Source organism: Orycteropus afer, unplaced genomic scaffold (assembly GCF_000298275.1).
Source record: "Orycteropus afer afer isolate SDZICR_OR568_19922 unplaced genomic scaffold, OryAfe1.0 scaffold00926, whole genome shotgun sequence".
Taxonomy (NCBI): Eukaryota; Metazoa; Chordata; class Mammalia; order Tubulidentata; family Orycteropodidae; genus Orycteropus; species Orycteropus afer.
The window spans coordinates 98,052-105,031 of record NW_006922513.1 but is presented as its reverse complement, the minus strand read 5'-3'; the positions used below and the strand labels follow the sequence as shown (position 1 = coordinate 105,031).

The 6,980-nt window shown below is 37.6% G+C and overlaps 1 protein-coding gene across 1 annotated transcript in view; it reads right to left on the bottom strand.

Annotated features, from left to right (window-relative positions):
* The window catches only part of PHKA1 (phosphorylase kinase regulatory subunit alpha 1), a 414,257-nt gene that overhangs the window by 403,801 nt on the left and 3,476 nt on the right, over nucleotides 1-6,980 (bottom strand). The gene's annotated exons all lie outside the window — the stretch shown is intronic.

Below are 6,980 nucleotides of genomic sequence, written 5' to 3'. Positions count from 1 at the left end.
TTCTGATGTTAGAAGACTATTAGCTGCACCTTAGATGGCTGTTTGAAAGCTTTTAAGACCCCAGTTGCTACTCACCAAAGTAGATAGTGGAACAAGATCTTTATGTATTTTGTTGTGCCAGTTGAGTCTGGTGTCCCCCAATATTATGGTCCTGAGTTGGCAGTGTCTGGCTATCTATGAGGGATTGCTCTATGCCTGTCTTCTGTTGCTTCTGTAATGATTGTGGGTATTTTGTATCACTGGTATCTGTGCAAGATTATTAGCCTCAGCTGAATCTATCTTTGGTCTAGAGTATAATCCTGTTCACTGACCCCCATCTGATCTTCTCAGTTATCCATGTGTTTATCTGTAGACTGGTGTTTGGTGTTAATGGTAATGCAGTATTGTGGATATACTGGTATTAGCCTCTGTCATCTATATCTTATGTGCACAAGCTTTCTGTTTTAAAGCCCAGAAGAAATCAAGCCAGATTACTCCAGAGAATGCTGGCTCAGAGGTGGCTTCAGGACATCTATGAAAACTAACCTACTTGAGAGTCACATCATTCTATTATTCCTTCAAAATACATTCAAGTGGAACTGCAAGCAATAGTCATGATAATGATAAGTGCCTATTAAATTATGCTCCAATTCTTTAATTTTAAAAACTTTTATTATAGAAAACTTCCAACACTATAGTTTAATAAATCCCTATGCACCCATTCCTCACTTCAATAATTTTCAATTCATGGTCAATCTTGTTTCATCTATACTCCTACAAACCCATTATCACTTTCCCTAATTATTTTGAAGCAAATCAAGACATCACATAGTTACAAAACCCACTACCATCAAGTCAATTCTGACTCAGTGACCCTAAAGGACAAAACAGAACTACCCCATAGAGTTTCCAAGGCTGTAATCTTTACGGAATCAGATAGCCTCATCTTTCTCCCATGGAACAGCTGGTGGGCTTGAATTGCTGGATTTGTAGTTAGCAGCCAAATGCTTTAACCACTGAACACCAGAGCTCCTTTCACATTGTTACAGTGGTTCTCAACCTGTAGCTTGCATCATAATCATACAGAAAGCTTTTAAAACTCAGATTATTGAGCTCCACCCTTAAAGACTGTGATTTAGTAGATCTGGAGTGGGATCAAGAATTTGCCTTTCTCATAAATTCCCAGGTGATACTGATGCTCCTGGTCTGGGGAGCACACTTTTAGAATCACTGTATTATTTCATCTCTACATATTTCAGTAAATACCTCTAAAGAGAATGATACACCTTTTGAAACATAATCACAATATTATCACAAAAGCACAAAGACCAATGCTAACTCCTTAATATCATGTTTTCTGAATTGTCCTCTAAGTGGTTTCATTATTTTTTAAATTGTACTTATTTTGTTGTTAATATACACAGCAAAACACACCAATTCAACAGTTCTACATATACCATTTAGTGACATATTCTTCAAGTTGTGCAACCATTTTTACCTTCTTTTCTGAGTTGTTCCTCCCCCATTAACATAAATTCACTACCCCCTAAGGTTCCTACCTAATATTTCAAGTTGCTGTTGTCAATTTGATCCCATATAGCTAGTTCTTAAAAGAGCTTAATGCTCAAATCAAACATTTTTTAATAAATTAGCTAAACTATTCTTGACTGCTAACCAGAAGGCTGGCGGTTCAAACCCACCAGCCACTCCTTGGAAGGAAGGTTGGGCAATCCTACTTCCGTAGTGATACTGCCTCGGAAACCCAAGGAGGGGTCGCTATGAGTCGGGGCCGACTCGACGGCACATAACATTCTTTGATTTTAAGAAAACTTCAGAGGATATTTCTGGCTTAAAGTTTAGATTATCTCAGGGCAATAGTTTCAGTCCAAACTTTATGGCTCCAGGAAGTCTAAAGTCCACGATAATTTGAAATTCTGCTCTACATTTCCCCCATTTTAATCAGGATTCTTCTTTGGAATCTTTGATCAAAATGTTTGGTAATGGTAGCTGGGCATCATCCAGTTCTTCTGGTTTCATGGCAAAGAAGGCAGTTATTCATGGAGGCTATTAGTCACACATTCCATATCCTTCTATGCCTGATGTTCCTTCCTGTTGCTCCAGGGGAATAGAGACCAATTGTTATGCCTTGGATAGCTGTTTACAAATATTTAAGACTCCAGGCACTATGCTTGGGACTAGGAGTTAGAAGCACTAAACATGTTAAGCATGTTATTAGGTCAATTAACTGGGATGTCCCATGAAATGATGACCCTAAATCTCCAAACGAAGAAACCAAATCCCATGAGGTTATACATATGCAGCCTCAGCAGCTACTCATTTTTTTTTTGTCATTGTTGTATGTAAATATATCTATCACACTTTTGCCAATTCAACTTTTTACAGGTGCACAAATTACTAACAGCAATTACAATAATCAGAAGCAAAATCCTTTGCTGTTGTTGTTAGGTACCATCAACTGTTCTGACTCATAGCAACCCTATGTACAACAGAACAAAATATGCCTGGTCCTCTCCCATCCTCACGATTCTTGCTATGTTTGAGCCCGTTATTACAACTACCATGTCAATCCATCTCATTGAGGGTCTTCCTCTTTTCACTGACCCTCCATTTTACCAAGCATGATGTCCTTCTCCAGGAAATGGTCCCTCCTGGTAACATGTCCAAAGTATGTGAGATGCAGTCTTCCCATCCTCCCTTTGAAGGTACATTCTAGCTGCACTTCGTCCAATATAGATTTGTTTGCTTTGGGAAACCAAAACACAAACCCACTGCCACTGAGTCAATTCCAACTCATAGTGACCCTAATTTTCGAGGCAGTAAATCTTTATGGAAGTAGACTGCCCCATCTTCCTTCTGCAGAGTGGCTAGTGGGTTTGAACTGCCAACCTTCTGCCACCAGAGGCAGTCCATAATATATTCAATATTCTTCACCAATATCATAATTCGAATGCATCAGTTCTTTTTGGTCTTCCTTATTCACTGTCTAGCTTTCAAATGCATATGAAGTGAATGAAAATACCATGGCTTGGGTCAAGTGCATCTTAGTCTTCAAGGTGACACCTCTGCTTTTTAAGACTTTAAAGAGGTCTAAATGAATAATTTCTTTTATAAGGATCAGGACAAAGCTGTTTCTTATGAGGTAGAGTTTAACTACGTCCCAAATGTCCAACTTTCTAAACTATTGTACCACTCCATCATCTCTAACATCAACTTCCCCCTCTCCCTTCAGTACTCTCTCTCCCTTTTGTCTTTGAGTTCCCTAATTCACTGTAACGTTTCACAGAACTCACAAATCTTACTTACAATTAAGTGATTTATTAGGGAAGTAACAGGGTACAACTCAGGATCAGGAAGGACTCAGAAGTGATTGAACAATTCAGGATACAATTCTTGATCAAGGCAGCTGCTTCTTGCTCTCTGTTGTTGGGCCCTGCTCTGGCAAGTGTTACAAAGCTTAGTAGCTCTTTGGGTCAGCAAGCCTCACTGCAGCTGTCTCACACTGCTATTGCTCTTGCTACTGCACTACCATGTCTCCCTGTCATTTTTCCCTCTTTCTGCATCTCCCTTTAAGCCTAGTGGGGTGGCAGAACTGAATAACCCCGTTTTTAGGGATCTATATACTTTATTTTCATGGTCTCACCACAATAAGCATTCCATGCACCTTATTTGTATTAGCAACAACCTGTCCAATCCCGTTGGTGGACCACAAGAACCTTATTTGCATAGTCCTATCCAATCATTATGTGAAAGTTACAAAGACTATGGCTAGAAAGGCCATATTAAGTAATTCACCATAGGTTTTTGCAGATTTGCCCAGGGCAATATGTCATTTGATTTGACTGCTGCTTCCATGGATGCTGATTATTTATCCAAGTAAAACCAAACCCCTGACAACTTTAATATTTTCTGCACTTATCATGATGTGGTTTATTGGTCCAGAACTGAGGGTTTTGTTTTCTTTATGTTGAAGTGTAACCCATACTGAAGGCTGTAGTCTTTGATCTTCATCAGTAAGTGCTTCAAGTCTTACCCTTAACCAATGTAATACTTCCATCACTGTTAAGTCCCACTTTCACCCTCCTTCCTGTCCCTGGTAACCACTAATAAACTTTGTTATCTACACATTTGCCTATTTTTGTCTTTTTATATGTGAGGTCCTAAAATATTTGTCCTTTTGTGATTGACTTATTTCACTCAGCATAATGGCTTCAAGCTCTGTCCATATTGTAGTATCAAGACTTCCATTTCTCCCACTGACTGAGTAGTATTCCATTGTATGTATGCACCACATTTTGTTTATTCAGTCCTCTGATGATGGGCATTTAGGTTATTTCCATCTTTTTGGCTATTGTGAATAGTGCTGCAATGAACACTGGTGAACATTTTTTAGTCTCTACTTTCATCTTTTGGGCATATACCTAGAAGTTGAATTGCTAGGTCATATGGTAGTCCTATTTTTAGTTTTCTGAGGAATTGCCACACTGTTTTCTACAATGGCTGTTCTGCACTTCCATGAGCAATGGGTAAGGATTCCAATCTCCCCACATCTTTGTCAACATTTGCTATTTTTGTTTTTTTATCTTAGCCATCCTAATAGAGTAAATTGGTATCTCATTGTGGTTTTCATTTGCATCTCTCTGATTGCTAATGATGGGGAGCAACTTTTCATGTGTTTAGTGGCCACTTGAATGTCCTCTTTGTGAAATGTCTATTCAAGTCCTTTGCCCATTTTATAACTGGGTTATTTGTTATTTTGTTAAGTTGTCAAAGTTTTATATATATTTTGGTTATTATATTCTTATTGCATATATGGTTTCTGAAGATATTCTCCCAGTTGGTAGCTTGTCTTTTTACTTTCTTGGTATACAGTCTTTTGCTGAACAAAAGCTTTCAATTTTTATGAAGTCCCACTTATTTTGCCTTTTGTTGGTTGTGCTTTTGTTATTATATAATTCATTGTTAAAAAGCTAGGTCTGATAGCATTGCCCCTAATTTTACTTTTAAGAATTTCATGCTTTTACTTTACACATTTGGGTCCTTAATCTGTTTTGAATTTTTTTCTGTGTATAATGTGAGGCCTGTTTCATTTTTATGCTCCAACTCTTTTCCTTTTATTGAGGGAGAAAATAAAAACCATTTCTTTAGGAAAATCCCCTTTCTCAAGTAATTTCTGTCTATAAATGGTCCCATCCCCTTTACCCATTAGAGAAAGAAATTTAAAAAGAGAGAAAAAAGAGGTAGTGCATGAGATTTTCACCTTTTAAAGGAAAAAACATTTATGATAATGAAACTGACTGCAACTCCTACAAGCAATCTCTAATTTTCCCTAATGAAAAAAAAATCCTTTCAATATACCCTGTTATGTAAAGCACTTAAAACTCCCCATTCCATGGTAAGAGTGTATTCAATTCTGAATTATCTTCTACATATCATCACATACAAGGTTTGTTTCCTTTTTTATCAGATCCTTTATTTTACAACACTCAATGAACTAGATTGGGAAACAGAGGCAGAGGTTTGAACAGACTTTTTCTTTAAATCAGTGGCCCAAAGGATTCTCTCTCTCTTTAAACATACTGTGGTCATATAATCAGCCAGCATGGGACTCAACTTTTACACTATTTTATACTAAGAAACTAGCACCCTAGGTTCACTTCATTGGCTTCTTTGCTGTTCTACTACCCTAACCACTTTTCTCTCCTGCCTACCCATCATCCAGGCATCCCTATTCCCACCTAAATTTTCTTAAAACCTGGGATCCTGATTGCCATCTCCAATTTTTTCTTCCTGGAATGGCAATTACCAGCCATTTTTGTACTCCAGTTCCAACTTCTAAGTTAGGAAGCATGGGGAATTAGGAATGATGGAGCTACCTGTACTTTGTGTTCTCTCAAACTGGCTGTTTTCTGGTTCAGGTACACTAGTTGGTATTGATTACATGGGTGCATTCATACATTAGCACATAAATATTAGGTTATTTTTATTAAAAGACTGTTAGAGAAATAATGAGTACATCAACCTAGCTGGAACTGGGGGTAAAATTGAAGGTACTAGTGTGACATAATATTTAAAAAGTAGGTTAGGACTAAACTCAAGCGAGCCTTGATAATCAACCAAAACATCTAGATTTTACTTGTAGAGAAATGAGAGCCATAGAAAGTTTGCTGAGGATGAAAATGACATAATGTAAGCATGGTTTAACAACAGTGTGAGGTGATAAGTGTTTAGACTAGTGTTGAGGCAGAGAGTAATTGAAAGCAGGGGGAATATTCAAGAGAAATTACACAAACCAACAAATCTTGGTACCTCACAAATATATAGAAAAGCAAGAAGGAGAAGTCTAAAATCACTCTAAGAGAAATAGTTCTTAAACATAGCTTTATATAACACTAGTCCAAGACATTTTGGAAAGGCTATATAATTCACCCCCCTACAGTAGATTAAAAATGCTCATAGCCCTAAATTTAGCTGAGCTAGTATTCTATGGAACACAATGTGGAAAATACTCCAATTAATGTTGCCTGGGTGACTGGTAGAATAGGAACAATAAAGAAAAAGGGATGTCTGATCAGTTGGCTGTTGCTTGGTGGTTTATTTTTTTGTTTTTAGTTGGGAAGGTGGGATTACATAGATATAATTGAATCTCTTTGTGTACCTATTCCTTTTTACAGGTGTAATTCTGTATCTATGAGACTGGGAGAAAAGAAAGGCATTTGTGAAAATGTTCATGTGTATAATTCCATTCTCAATCTAGGATGTGACAATCAATGAAACTCTTGTCCTCTTTTCAACCAGAATTCTTTTCAGTTTTCTGACACTATTTCTCACAGAAGAGAAACCAAGTTAAGAGTTGTAAGGAAGGGTTGTTGTTGTTGTTGTTGTTGTTATGTGCCGTCGAGTCAAACCTGACTCATAGCGACCCCTCCTTGGGTTTCCGAGGCAGTATCACTACGGAAGTAGGATTGCCCAACCTTCCTTCT